The sequence below is a fragment of the Rhinatrema bivittatum genome, chromosome 2 (assembly GCF_901001135.1).
Source record: "Rhinatrema bivittatum chromosome 2, aRhiBiv1.1, whole genome shotgun sequence".
Taxonomy (NCBI): Eukaryota; Metazoa; Chordata; class Amphibia; order Gymnophiona; family Rhinatrematidae; genus Rhinatrema; species Rhinatrema bivittatum.
Genome location: NC_042616.1, coordinates 768,526,150 through 768,541,547, shown reverse-complemented (window position 1 = coordinate 768,541,547; position 15,398 = coordinate 768,526,150).

Below are 15,398 nucleotides of genomic sequence, written 5' to 3'. Positions count from 1 at the left end.
CATTCCCCCAGAGTGCTTCTCTGCAGTTTGTGTAAAAATGCCAGGTTACATGTGCAGTTTGTTTGTGCATAGAGCCCTGGTCTATTTGGTAAGAGCCATTTATGTGCATAGAACAGGGTTTTATGTTCAGAAACAGTTTCAAAAATCAACCCCAAAAATCAATCAATATATTACCTTCTGCTTATCAAATTAAAAGACTGGATAGTATCAAAAAACATAACTTTCATGTTAGCACTTTGTTAACTATTTTCTGAAAGATTTACAAACTGAACCTATAAATATACACAGACCACCCAAACTAAGACCTAGATTCATCAAATCGCTATAAATATGGTGAAAATAGCACCCGAGATAAAAAAGGGGTGTGGTTAGGCAAATGTGCAGCCTGCCCCATCGCACAGGTAAATTTGCATGCGGCTTACTGTCAGTGCACATGGCGTGTTGCGTCAACGCATGCCGCGTCGTTTTACACGGCTTGCATCAATTAGTGTGTGGTGCGTTATTGTTTTCAGTTTATATATACAGGCTTCCTGCAGGTACCTCTTTGAGGGTGTGTCGAGGTGTGGGTTAGAGAAGAGGTGGTGAGTAGTGGTCAGTGGATTAGGAGTTAGTTGGTACTGAGATTTCTGAGTGCACTGTCTTGTTCTTTACTGTTTTTCCTTCTATTTACCTTAACCTTTGTCTTTTCTCTATCTGTGTGGTTGAAAGTATTTGTTTGTTTGTCATGTCTGTCTGTTGGTCTTTTTTGGGGGAGGAGGTGTGTGGAGGAAGTGAGTGGAGGAGCTGAGGTCTGTGGAGGAGGTGAGTGAAGGAGTGCGGAGGTGTGTGGAAGAGTGCGGAGATGTGTAGAGAAGGTAGTAGAGGAGTGTAGAGGTGTGTGGAGGAGGTGAGTGGAGGAGTGGAGGTTGTGAAGAGGATGGAGTGTGAGGCGTGGGGAGAGAGGAGAGGAGATGCATGAGTAGAGGAGAGGGAGAAGGGAGGAGAGGAGGTGGGAGGATGAGGGAAGGAGTGATAAGGGAAGGAGGAGTAGGAGTAGGGACAGGAGTAGAGAGAGGCAGGAGGGAAGGGATAGCAGGAGCTGAGCTGAGCTGAGCTGATACACCGGCAGCATGGAGGCAGCAGCAGCAGGAGCCGAGATGAGATGAGACACCGGCAGCATGGAGGCAGCAGCAGCAGGAGCCGAGATGAGATGTGACACCGGCATCCAGAGCAGGACATGAGACATGATGAGAAGAGGCAGCAGCTGAACCATGACTGGAGGCCGCTTCAAGGAGGATGGAATATGGGCAGAACTTCAAGGAGGGCTTTAGAGTTAGGCAGCTGGACCACATTGGCTGACAATAGACCATCCTTTCTGCTTGCTGGCAAAGCAACTCTATAGTGAGGATTGGCCTAGCAGGCTTCTTTCATCTAGATGGCACAGGAACTCTGTAGTGAGGATGGGCCCAGAAGGCTTCTTCCATCTAGGCGGCACAGCAACTCTGTACAGTTGAGATAAGTTGAGGTAAGATGAGACACCAGCATCCAGAGCAGGACATGAAACATGATGAGAAGAGGCAGCAGCTGGACTGAAGGCCGCTTCAAGGAGGATGGAATATGGGCAGAACATCAAGGACGGCTGGACCATAATGGCTGACAGTACACCATTCCTTCTGTGTGCTGGCACTGCAATTCTGTAGTGAAGATGGGCCTAGCAGGCTTCTTCTATCTAGATGGCACAAAAGCTCTGTAGTGAGGACGGACCTAGCAGGATTGTTGGTACAACTCTTATTATTTGCCATTCGATGGCACTACTTTAGGTAGTTTATGGCCCCTTGCCACGTTGTGGCTTGCCACTTGGGGGGCATGTCTTTTGGAGGCCTACCCTTTAGGCATCTGTCAGCCAGGGGACTGCTGCAGGGTGTGGACTCCATGATACTGGGGAAGACTCGGATGGCTGCTCAGGCAACCTTTGCACGATCTGCATCAGCATGTTTGCCATGCTATTGACTGCTGCAGCCAGCGTCTTAACATTCTGCATGTTTGCGATAGTCTGATCTTGCAGGAACTGGTTCTGCCTGTTGACAGCCCTCCTGAGGCACACTAAGCTCTGCCAGTATGTGCCAGAGGTGTACCCCATGCCTCTTTCCTAGCTGGTCCAGCTGCTCGTGCATGGACTTCTCCTCTGTTGGTGGCAGGGATGTTCTTTGTGCTGGTGCTGGGCCTGGTGACTGAGCTGGTGGGGGTGCTGGTGGCGGTGCTGTGATGGTGTTGCGTCCATCGGTCACAGATGGCTGCCACCGCTCTGCCTTACCTCTTTTTCTCCCCTCTCTCTCTCTCTTCGGGCAAGATGGCTGTCTCTGGTGCCGAGGGCCTCGGCGTTTCCCAACCAGCATGGGCATCCCCATCCGCCATGCTCAGTCCCGTGGCCTCCTAGGGTGCGAGTGCACACATCTCAGACGCTCAAATACACATCATGGCGGGAACCTCGGGGGCGGCCCCACCGCATGACGTCAGTACCTCTGGGTATATCTATCCTCCGCTTCCGGTACCAATTTGAGTTAGCAAAGACCGGTTTGCTACTCTGCCTGCTCTAAGCTGTACGCTTAGACTCCACTTTCACGCTAAGGGCCTCGCTCCAGCAGAAGCTCTAGACACCCGCTCCTCGGGGGTCTCTCACTTCCAACTTCCCTTCGGGGTCCTCACTAACCTAGACAACAGCTCCTCGGGGGTCTTTTCTCTCTATTTATTTCCAGGATATTGGACCACTGGGCACTCGCTCATCGAGGGCCTATCTACTTCATATCCTGCACCACGGACCTACGGTCCCACCATTCTACCATCAGGAAGACGTCTTCACTTTGTGAGTACCTCTACGATCCTGTGCTCCAACTCCACTCACCAGCCACGGCGTTACCCGCACTGCGGGCTCCTGCCTATCGTGAACATCTGGGTGAGACTATACTTCTGAGCCTGTTGAGTGTATTGGCACCTCGTGGATCTGTGCCTTACCTTCCTGCTTCACCATCTATTTACAGCAGTACAATAAAGACTCTATCCATTCTGTGTCTGCTATCTGTGTCAGCCAATCGCAGTGGTTCCCCACAGGGCTCCTCCCGTGGGCGGAGTCATCTCCATTGCGACCAGGGGTCCACAATGCCTCAAACACAACAGATGGTGCTGTGGAGTGCTGGAATTTGGGCCTCCAAAAATGGCATCACAGGGCTTAGAGGCTGCTCCTGCTGAGAGCATGGTGCTTCAGGCTGGCACTGTAATGTGCTGGCTTGAGGTACTGTGAATTCGTTGGCTCCCAATCTAGGCAAGATACCATCTGAATCCCAATTCTGCCTTTACAGAGTTGGACGTGTATCCTGGTGTAGGCTCCCTGAGAAGCTAATAGTATCTAAATGACATTTTATTTATTTATTTATTTATTTATTTATTTATAGGTTTTTATATACCGTCGTTCATCCAAGGATATCACGTCGGTTTACAGGAAACAAAAACAATACGACAGAGCGTAGTACATAGAACAAGGTAGTAATAATTATGAACTAGTATAAAAGTAATTGAAAAGGCGTAACATTATAATAATGGGCAAGGCCGTCACCTTCTGCACATGATCATTTATACATTGCATAGCTAGGTATAGTTTGTTGCATCTGTGTCGAAGTACATGCAACCAAGACAAATGCTAGCTAGGAAGGACGTGAGTGCATTATGGGAATGGCATCAGGTAGCACAGATGCTTTAACCAAGGCTGTAAGAAAATGCTTGCTACTACAGCACTCTGATATCTGCAGTAGGGTTGCCAACTGGCTCCAAATTTCAGGACAGGTAAATCATGTGACTTCCCCATAGCTTTTCCAAGCAACTCTAAGACAATCAATACCTACATGCATGGGAGTAATACCAGGACTTCATCAACATGTCCTATAAATGTGGATCCAGTCAGAAACCTAGTCTGCAGTGGCTCTGAAACTGGTGAGGCTGTGGTGTCAGCTGTGACTTGGCACACTCATGTGACAGTAAGCCAACTCGTACAGGTGTATAACTTCACATGCCCAGGTTTCTCAGCTACGGAATGAGGCAATAAAATGGGAACTCTGTCACTGAAACCTTTAACTGTCTACCTTTACCTTTAGGCTGTGCCTTTAAGCTTTAGAGCTATTTGATATTTACAACATTTCTAGAGCTATAGCTCTCCATGCTTGAGGAGCAGCTGGGGTGGCATCACACTTGTGGCACCACATGAGATGATGCTCGGCCAGCCACACAGCACTAGCTAGGATGGGAGCCCGGCAAGCCACACGGCACTAGCTAGGCCACAAACTGTCATGCCACACATGCATCTTTTAGTATTGCTATCAGGCAGAACACATTATGGCTGCTACATGTCTTTGATGTAATCTTTACTTTCACTACTGTTATTCAAGTATAGTCTACTGCTCCATAGTCAAGACGAGTCCTGAGTAGGCATACGTGTTTTAAGTTATACAGTGACCTTCAAGAGAAGCAGTGAGAGAAAGAAAGATGATAGTGAGGAGATCAGCAGCTAATAGTCTACTGGCCTTCCTTCCCTGGAAGGGGACGTGGTAGGTGAGGCCTATCAGGCAAAGTAGCATTGTATAAGGTTTTGGAGAAGCTGGCTGCCACTCAGAATAGTGTCCTCGGCTCGTGCGGGGACACGTGGGGGATCCGGGAGGAGATCAGGAACTATATCCATTTGTAGCCCATGGTGTGGAGAGAGATTATGGAAGACACAGCAGAGCAGCACAATATCTGCAACTTTGGTGGGGCATCAATAAAACTCCACTCGTCTTGCCCAAAACAGCAAAAGTGACTTTTGAAAACTCCGAAGGTGCGTTCGATGACACAGCAGGCAGCATATAAGGCCTCGTTGTAACTTGTCTCTGCCAGTGTGTTGGGAATGGCAACGGAGGGTAAGAAGCTGTCTTGCAACCGTACCCAGAATCTCCTGCAGCAATAACAGATTGAAGCCATCAGTCATAGCTGGCTGGCACACCAGCACCCTAAGAGACTCTATAAGATTGCCTGTACCTTGCCCTGAGCCTTAAAGGATGATTTGACTAGCCAAAAAGCATATCATATGGTTCTGAGCCAGTATATGTGCAGGGCAGCAGTAGTCCAAAATTGCTCAGCTGTTCAGGACTGCTAAATTGCATCTAGGTAATCCTACAATTGCGTGCCAAGCCCTTGCAACCGAGCTAAGGCTACTGGTGTGTAGCAGGCTACCCACCTTGAAGCTATACATAAAAGCTGCCACACCAGTGTTAGCTACAAAAATGGTACCTCATGGTGTGATTACGAATGTCCCTGCTGGCTGTGCAGTAAGTCCTCCCCTACAGAAACCCATTTGTGAGCCCTGACACAGGGAATATGCCAGGCCACCAACATGCACAGGGCACTGCTTCTGGTTGAGATGGGTGAGGGTCAAGACAAACTGTGGTTGAAAATGTGGATGATACCTCAAATGTGATCGTGCCGTACCAGCAGTGTGCACTCTTCAAGCTTGTTGTTAAACAGAGAGATTTAAATAGCTCCCACTGGGACGATAGGAACAAGGCCATTTGGCAAATGAGCACACACCAAGCTTTAGTGCCGGTGCATTGTTTGCCATCACAAGATTTGCAGGCCTCTGCAGCATGGGGAGAAAAAGCCAGGCCCTGGCGCAATGGCCTGAACACATAACTGTACAAACCACTTGTCATGGCAGTGATGCTTTTTGCCCCCCTCCCCCCCCCCCGGCCACCCCCATGTCCGTGCAGTTCGACACAACCACATTTCCAGAGATGGAATATAGAAAGAAGTGTTTCTTACCTATGAGCCAACTGTCACCGTACAGGCCATCCTCAAAATTTTCAAAGAACCCTGATTGCCTAAGTATAAAGGAGTCATGCGCGGCTCCCGGGTACCTTGCCACCACATCGAGGATGCACATTCAAGCGTCACAGACCACTTGCACGTTGATGGAGTGGAAGAGCTGCCTGTTGCGGTACATCTCCTCCCTGACACGGGGTGGAATGATAGCCTCGTGAGTGCAGTCGATAGCTCCCAGAACATTGGGAAAGTTTGCAAAGGCATAAAAGCCTCTCTTCAAATCCATCAAGTCCTGCCTGTCCCGAGGAAATGCTATGTAGCGATTAATATGGTCAGAGACTGCTGTTATGACCTGCTTTAGACAGCAGGAAAAAGTGGTTAGGGACATTCCCCCCCCATGACCCCTACTGTCATTTGGAAGGAGCCAGTCGCCATGAAATTCAGGGTGGCCAGCAGTTTGGTGAGGTCAGGCACAGCATGGAACCTTGCAGTGACCAGATCCAAATCTCCTCGGATTTCTTCATATAATGCCAGGATATCTCGAGAGCTGAGGTGATCCCTGCAAACCACATAATCCTCTGGCATGCCCCGCAAGGAGGTTTGTGGAGGAAAGATGTATCTCCTCCGCTGTGGCTGCCTGTGTGCCAGGTGCTGCCTTGGGCCCTGACCCTGCGGAGCCCGTGCCTCTGCCTGCAGTACAGGGATTTGCCTAGGAGGGCTTGGAACTGGCCTTGCCTGTTGTTGAGGTTGTTGTTGTTGTTCTGCATGTTGTCGTCTTTGGCGAGCCTTCCGAAGCTTTCAGTATCCCCCCAAAATTAAACTTGCCACAAACATTATGGTTTAGGTAAGAACAAGTGTTTTTATTGGGACAGGAAGGCTTGGTAGATGTGTCCATTGTCATTCTTCTTTTTATCGTGTGTGATAATCACTACAATAATTCCCATGATCCGTGATATTGCCCATGATAAATACTTTTTTCACCGTAATGCAGAAAAAAATAGGTGTAGTTATTTTTGGCTTTAAATCCCGCGATAGTGTATATTATTGTATCGCACGCTGTGCTAGCAGACCCTAATTTCCATTTATTCCACCCAAACTCCTTCCACTTGTATGCTAATTTTACATTTGCATATGCATTTCGCAATGCGGTATTTATCGTGCATTTTACAGCGTTATCGCATGTTAGGGCCCTAACGCATGCGATACGGCCCTAACGCAAAATGATAAAAGACCCTCTGCATTTGCTATTCATGAGATGATTCACTACTTGTTTTATTAAATTTATCAGCTGCCTTTGACACCACGTCTCAGAGATGGTCATTCCTTAGGTGGCTGGAATTCTTTTTAAGTAAACAAAGAAGGTGACCCTAGAATCCTATTCTTTATTTGCCTGGCAGCTAAATTATGGTGTTCCACAAGTTTCATCTATTGATTCAATTTAATAATTACCTACAAACTTTGGGCAACAGATTCTAGGTCTTTGGCACTAAATATTGTATTTATGCTGATGATGTACAGATCCACGTCCTGCTGGGCATATACTGCCAAAAGGCGATTAGTAAACTAAACTCAGTGTTTAGGTAAAATATTGCCATATAGGGATGTGAATCGGGCTTCGGACGATTGAAAATATCGGACGATATTTTCAAAATCGTCAGAAATCGAGGGCTCCCGATAAGAGAACCCCACAATTTTGTTCCTGGGGTTCTCTTATCATTTTGGGGGAGGGCGGGAAAAACGGTACACCAAAACAATCCCTAAACCCACCCCAACCCTTTAAAACTGGTCCCTTAGCTTCCCCCACCCTCCCGAACCCCCCAAAACATTTTACAAGTACCTGGTGGTCCAGCTGTTGGCTGCCACTAATCAAAATGGCCCGCGCATCGGCCGTCCATTGCTCCTACCATGTGACAGGGCCTGGCCAATGGCATGGATACCCTGTCACATGGTAAGGGCAAAGGGCCATCAGTGCCATTTTTATTAGTGGCAGCCGACGGCCCCGAGAGCGGGAGATCGCTCCCAGGACTTCCACTGGACCACCAGGTACTTGTAAAAAGTTTTGGGGGGGGGGGGGTTTCGGGAGGGTGGGGAAAGCTAAGGGAACAGTTTTAAAGGGTCAAGTGTGTTTTTTTTGTTTTTTTTTGTTTATCGGCTCGGGCGCAGCCGATAAACAAAACCGCGATCGGGCCGCACAAAAAATAATTTGCCATAGACTAATTCAAATAAATTAAAATTGAATCCATCTAAACCAGAAGTATTATGAGTTGAAAAGAACCCATCTCAGCTAGATATATGCCTTCTACCAGTACATAATCTAAGTTCTTACATTAAAAGCCCTGGTACATTCATTGACTCTAATCTCAATATGGAACCACAGATCTCTTTCACAGCTAGATATCTTTGCGATTGAAGCAGACTTAGAAACAGTTATCCATGTGCCGATTATATCCCAGTTAGATTACTGCAATTCGTTATATTTGGGTCTTCCTCTCCAAAGTTGAAGGAGTCTTCAGATGATTCAGAATGTAGCAGCTTTAACATTAGGGATCATCTTAGCCCAACCCTCAAAAATATTTATTTGCTGCCAACTGGATATTCCATTAAATTTATGTTTGCTAGTTTTTAAAGCATTGAATAAATCTGGCCCTTTGCATTTAATGAATTGGCTCAGGTACTATATTCCTGACAATCAACTTTTCTTCCGATTTCTAAAGATGAAACTGAAAGGACTCAAAAACGGACTTTATCCTTTGTCACCTCACAACTTTGAAACTCACGCGCAAGAGAAGACCACTTAGATTCTGATTATTTGAAATTCAGAAGCGTGACAACAACGTTGCTATTTTCGTTATCTTTAACTCACTATCTCCTATGATAGTATTTTAGAACTCACTGGTCTATAGTATTTATTTTTGTATCTTTCTCTTATACAAGATTATCTGATACTTTATGGGGTGGTTATTACATAATGATCCCATGTGGTTTGATTCTCTATTTTTTAAGTTTTACCTCTCATTTTTATTATTTTTCTTTTAGTTATTTTTATGTTTTTATCAGATTACATTTTTGTAATTTAATATGTGTTATATAGTTTTGTATAGTAATTTTTATCTGTTTGGTCAGCTGCCTTGAGCTTTTGGGAATGGCAGGACATAAATTTAAACAACAAAATCAGATCACTGTCAGAGGATACAGATAGTATATCTTTTGGGTAAAATATAAATGCTACCTATGTAACAGGCCATTTTGAAAGCTTGAAGTTGAGTTGCAGAGTTGCCTATGATTTTTCATGCTGGCTGGAAATGCATAATTTTTGAGCAAGTTTTCCATTTCACATTTTTTGCTAAAGTGGGTGTAGCCTGTAAACATCTGAAAAAAAAAAAGAAAAGATAGAGCCTACAGAGGTCTTACTGAAGGTCACACAGGGGAATGAAGCAGTAGCTCTTCAGATTGGCAGCTGCATGCTCTATATGCTGTTCCATCTCTGCTCCACTTTGCCTAAGCGTCCAGGCCTGCAAGAAGAGTCTCTTACTTTGATATGGATTTTTTTTTTCTCTTCAGTTCTATTTAAATCACAGACCCTTTAAATAGTCAAGCCCTAGCTTGAAGGCTAATTAACAAAGTTAATATGTTTCATGCTCTTTGCTCAATTAGTTGTAGAGCCGCCTCAGTCTGGCATAATTGGTATCCTTTGTGGATGGAATCAAGTGCAATCTTTTTGATTTTGAAAAAGGAAACAAGAATGCCACTCAAAGTAATTTTATAACCTAGCAGCTTAGTAGATGATGGCAGATACTAGTTTGCCCAGTTATTCTGGCCCACACTGGTAAGGATATATTCTGTCAATTGTAGAAGCTAGACTGCTCGGAGCATATTATGCCTTATCTAAGTCCAGCTTTTGTTATCTTCTTCACTGGTTCGCCACTCTAGTTTGTTTTTCCACTGAGTACAACAATGATAAAAGTTGATTGATTTTTGTAAAGGAATTTTTTTTGTTTTTGCTCCATGGTTTAACAGTAAAATGATTACAATATTTTTAATCTTTAAAGTAGTGTTTTGAAGGTGATAGGAAAAATGTGTCTATGTTTAAGAAAACCCCTTCTAGAAGCATCTTGGCTTCTGAAGAGGGTTTTTTGTTTTTACTGTGGAATCAATTTTATTTGTTTATTGCAGCTCATTTGACTTTTGCTCCGCCCTTCTCAGCTGGTTCCTGCTTTTTCTTTTTCTTTCCCTTTTGTATCCCACGGGGAAACCCTTTAGGATATCGGTTGGGTAAATTAAATGGGAGAGGATCCCAGCTGCAGTATTAGAGTAGGATTGTCGCCTGCCATTCCTAGAGAAATTGGAATGACAGAGAGATGGAGGGTGGGGGGAGCAAGAACTGACTCGGCCTCTTAGGCTTGTCCTGAGTTAGGTGGCAACCTTTGCACCAGTGTTCCGAGTAAATACCTGAACGGAGTAAAGAGGTAGAGGAGGACCCTCTGAACAGAGCAAAAGGAAGGGTGAAAGCAGAAGGAGCATAGCTGACTTAAAAGAGAAATGATCACAGATCAGACCAATACTAGGGGGATGCAAATGTAAAGTACTTTAACAACTGAAATTATTTTTGCCTACTAACTGTACGATACATAAATATTACATGCATTCTCCCACCTATCATAATTACACACATGAGATTTTTGGTGGAAGGACAGTGAATTGACTGTTTAAAATATCTCAATCAAGGAAGACAAGTGAGACACTTGCCCCAGGCTCTGAAGCGTCAGCAGTAATGAATGCCTTCGCGTTCTCTGTTGCAAAGTAAACCTTTTCTTTCACTGTGGGATGTTTTATAGTGCAATAAAGAAAGAAGAAGTCAATAGATATGTTTACTATAACTGTAGCTGAAAAGATGCTTTACTGATTCAATATTGCTTGAAGGGCAGTGTAATAGAGGTATCTGACCTTTTCCAAGGGCTTAGAGAGCTTGTAGGTATTTCTGGGTTGTCAAAGAGAGTCAAGGCTGCGGTATAAGTGAATATCTGATAAGACATGCTGTTTACTCTTTGTCTTTATCAAAGATAAATGACTTGCAATGCTATTGCTATTTCACCTTCAATAGCTCATGATGCAGATTTTATAATCAGGGGTACTCACTGAAAGGTGAATTTTGAAAGTCCGATCTGCACATCAATTAGCAGATGCGTGAATATGTTGGACAGGCCACTGCTTGTTGTCGGCATTAGTAGCATGGGTTCTATTTAATGTCTGGGTACTTATCATGTACTTGTGATTTGGATTGGCTGCTGTTGGAAAGAGGATACTGGGCTTGATGGATCCTTGGTCTGACCCAGTACAGCATATCTTATGTAGTGGCCCGCCGCATGGCCAGAGGGGGAGCTGAGGCAGTGTCAGCGGGAGCTGCCGGAGTGGAAGGAGAGCAAGGGCTGGAGTTGTGCTAACTCGGGAATTGATCCTGGCATGAGGAAGCATCGGGGCCCAGCCTGGGCAGGAGGTGAGTACTGCAGTTTGTGGGATGTCGCGAGCTGCCAAACAAAACATTGGACAAGGTTCCTTTATCTTGCTGCAGAGGAGGAGTCTGTTTTATTGATGTTGTGAGTTGTGGAGGAATCTGCATCTGCCTGCAGAGGAAGATATCCATCCAAGACTGAAGGATAGGAGAACTGGTCCAAGTAGCTCAGAGTAAAGATATTACTGGGAGAATCTGTAAAAGCGATGTAATCCCTGGACTGGGGTAATCTTTAAGGAGTCCAAGGGGCACACTCTCAATACCAGGGTTATTCTGACTACCAGATAGGAGCTACCAGGTTACTCAGTCTTTTAACTGCTGGTTACAGTAAACTGAATGTGCTCTAATGTGCTTACTGCGTGGGAGGGCCCAACCTCTTCTGACCCCCCCCCCCCAAAGACAGGTTCACATTTTTGGAAAGGATTTTGTCACAAGCTTGCACACATAATCAGTTACCTTCAAACAATTGTGAACCGGACAATGATTTAAACAACATAGAAGAATGGATTTGCTCTAGCTTGGATTTTTTAATATTCTCGCATTTATGAGCAAACTTTCAACAGGATGCCTAACAGACAACGTTCACGTGCAGCACTCATCCTGCAAAATTCCAGCTGATTGTCAAAACAAAAAGACACCTGTATGCATTGTATTCAAATATGTGGCAGGAAACATACGTAGCGAGGAAATGGCGGTGGTTCCCGTGTGGCTGAGGCGCTAACTCTAGCTGGGGCAGCTGAGATTTGTGATAGACTTGCATGATGTGTGATGTGTGATGAATTGGAAATTCTGAACAGAGAGACTGGGAAATTATTACACAGCAACATCGCAGTGGAAGGAGACACTCTAAATCCTGAATCTGATCAGCCCTCAACCTCTGAATCCTGGGACCTGAGCATTATTTCAGGGAGAGAAGCACAGTACAAATTAGCGCACAGGGAGCAAGAGCGAGGTGGCCACATTGGTGAAAGACCACAGCTGGCAGGCTGGAGTTAGAGGAGTACTCCCTCCCCCCCTTCGGAGGCAGCAGGAAGAGGACGTTGGCACCAGTGAGCCTGGGCTTGCCCACTGACCGGCCCACTGCCCACCCACCACCACCGAGGGAGCAAGAGCGAGGCGGCCATGTGGGTTGAGAGACCGCAGCCAGCAAGCAGCACACCAGACATCAACCCAAGCTCCTCCACTGGAGCTGAGAACCATCAGCAGGGCCGGCATTAGAGGAGCACTCCCTCCCCCCCTCCAGAGGCATCAGGAATAGGACGTTGGCACCAGTGAGCCTGGGCTTGCCCACTGATCGGCCCACTGCCCATCCACCACCCACCACCTCTGAGGGAGCAAGGCAGCCACGTCGGTGGCGCTTGCACCTGCAGGCGCATGCCCTTGGCATGCACATGAAGGAGCACAACAAAGGAGCCTAACCCTTTTTGCGCCCCTTCGTGTGCGCTTTCCTATGCATCCGATGTGAGTATTTAATCTTGTTTAATATCATTCTAACCACTCAGCTTCAATAATGGAACCGACACACCTTATAAAAACCATCCTAGGATGGGGTATATATGGAAATCAAGGAGAATCACTAAACACAAGCAAGGAAAGAACCCAAAGGTGATCCTCTTGATGATAAGTAACAACTCTCTTGTAATCTCCTCCTGCTTAATGTTTACACTCCTATTATTAAATGTTCAATCACTGTAAAAAAAAATCCCACTAATAAATGATCTGTTAGAAGATTTAAAATCCTACTGGCTTCTGCATCTCTGAATTCTGGCTGAATGATAATGATAATGTGCTCCTAAATCAAATTGATCAACCCAACTATGATGTCTTTCACTTCTCTAGACCTAGACGTAAAGGCAGGGGTATTCTAATAAACTTTAAAAAGAACTCAAACTTAAATCTTACGAAGTAGAGAGTAACCCTCCCTACAAGGTGGCAATACTAAAATCATCACAACTAAACATAGGAATGGTCTATTGCTGCCCTGGAACACTTCAAATTATTCACGAAAGAATTTCCATCACCTCACTCTACACTAATTGTAGGAGACTTTACCCTACATATAGATAGAACACCAAAAACTACAACATGTGAAATCTTTTTAGATTCAATGGAAGCAATGGTCTGGTCACAAATTGTAACCAACCCCACTCATAAAGCAGGACATATCCTTGACCTAATATTTGTCAATTACAATAATAGTCTAATCAATACATCCCAAAATATATTGCCCTGGTCCGACCATCAATTAATAAAAGCAGATATAACCCTTCTCAACACAAAGCAAATTTAATAATATTCAAACTTTCACCTTCAGAAAAAAGAGAGAACTGGAAGTACTCGAAGAATCAATTAAAAATAAGCTAATTGATTTTAATCAAGCTAATGCCTCATTAGCATTTGACTCCTGGGATAAAATTGTCAATGAGATAGCTGATACCCTAAGCCCAGTCTAGACAAAAATGTTCCATAAAGAAAAGAATACCTCTAAACAAAAGAAACCACGGTACAGCGAAGAGCAAAGATGCACTAAACTGACACTGAGAAAAACAGAGAAACTATGGCGGAAATGCAATCTGCAGGATCTCTAGGAAAATACAGATTCCTCCTAACAAAAAACCAAGCACAAATCAATAAAGCAAAAAAAGAATACTAAGCAAAACAGATTCATGGTGTAATATTTAATTCCAATTTACTCTTTGAAACCATTAAAAACATAATCAAGGACCCAACTTCCTCCATCTCAAGTAACCACTACTTTTCAACGAATGCCTGCAGTGAATAAGCCACTTCTTTGTTAGATAATATCTATAGGTTAAAAACACAATTCTCCACATGCTCGCCAACAAAAGAGCCTGAAAAAAAATATGAGCAAGCTAAATGGACCACATTCGACACAGTAACTAAACTCAAAATTAACCAAATCATTACCAAAATTAAGCTTGAACTACCCACTGGACCCAATCCCTGCAAGTTCCCTAAAAATAGTACACTGCATAATCATCTCAACAATTGCAACCATAATCAACCTCTCACTATTAGAAGGGTTGTTCCCTGCTGGGGCAAAACAAGCTGTGATCAAACCAATACTAAAAAATTAAACTTGCAGAATTGACGATTGGGACAATTATCGACCAATATCCAACTTACCTTTTATTGCAAAAGTCCTAGAAAAAGCAGTGTTATCTCAATTAGATAACCACTTAGAAGACAATAATATTATATATCCTAGCCAATTTGGATTCAGAAAATATCGATCAACAGAAACTTTGCTTATTTCATTAATGGATACACGCGTACCCAGCAGGCATAACTTTGCCGACAAGGTAGGGGGGGGGGGGTTTAGATAGGGCCGGGGGGGGGGGGTGGGTTAGGGAAGGGAAGGGAAGGTGCGGGGGTGGGGGGGTGGAAGGAAAGTTCCCTCCGAGGTCGCTCCGATTTCGGAGCGGCTTCGGAGGGAACGGAGGCAAGCTGCGTGGCTCAGCGCGCGCAGGCTGCTGATTTTGGGCAGCCTTGCACACGCCGACCCCGGATTTTAATGGAAATGCGCGGCTACACGCATATCTATTAAAATCCCGCGTACTCTTGTTCGCGCCTGGTAGTGAACAAAAGTACGCGCTCGCGCTAATTTATAAAATCCAGCCCTTAGGGAATAGCCACTGCTATTAATTGCATCAGTAGCATGGGTTCTTCTTAGTGTTTGGGTAATTGCCAGGTTCTTGTGGCCTGGTTTTGGCCTCTGTTGCAAACAGGATGCTGGGCTTGATGGACCCTTAGTCTGACCCAGCATGGCAATTTCTTATGTTCTTATGTTCTTAAGATGAATGAAGCCAAGGGGCTTTCGAAGAATTTAATGTAGTGGTAGACTTAAGAGGGGCAATTAGCTGAAGAACATCCAGTAAAATAGAGTCTCATTGGGAGAATGCTACATCAAAATTGTCAAAAACAATAGATGAGAGAAGTGGCAACAAGGAGTCATGAAGAAGAGAGTAATCTATGAGACCATGACGAAATTGTGTAGTGGCAGGAGGTGAAGTGGAAATACCATTATTCCTGACTGGTAAAAGAAATT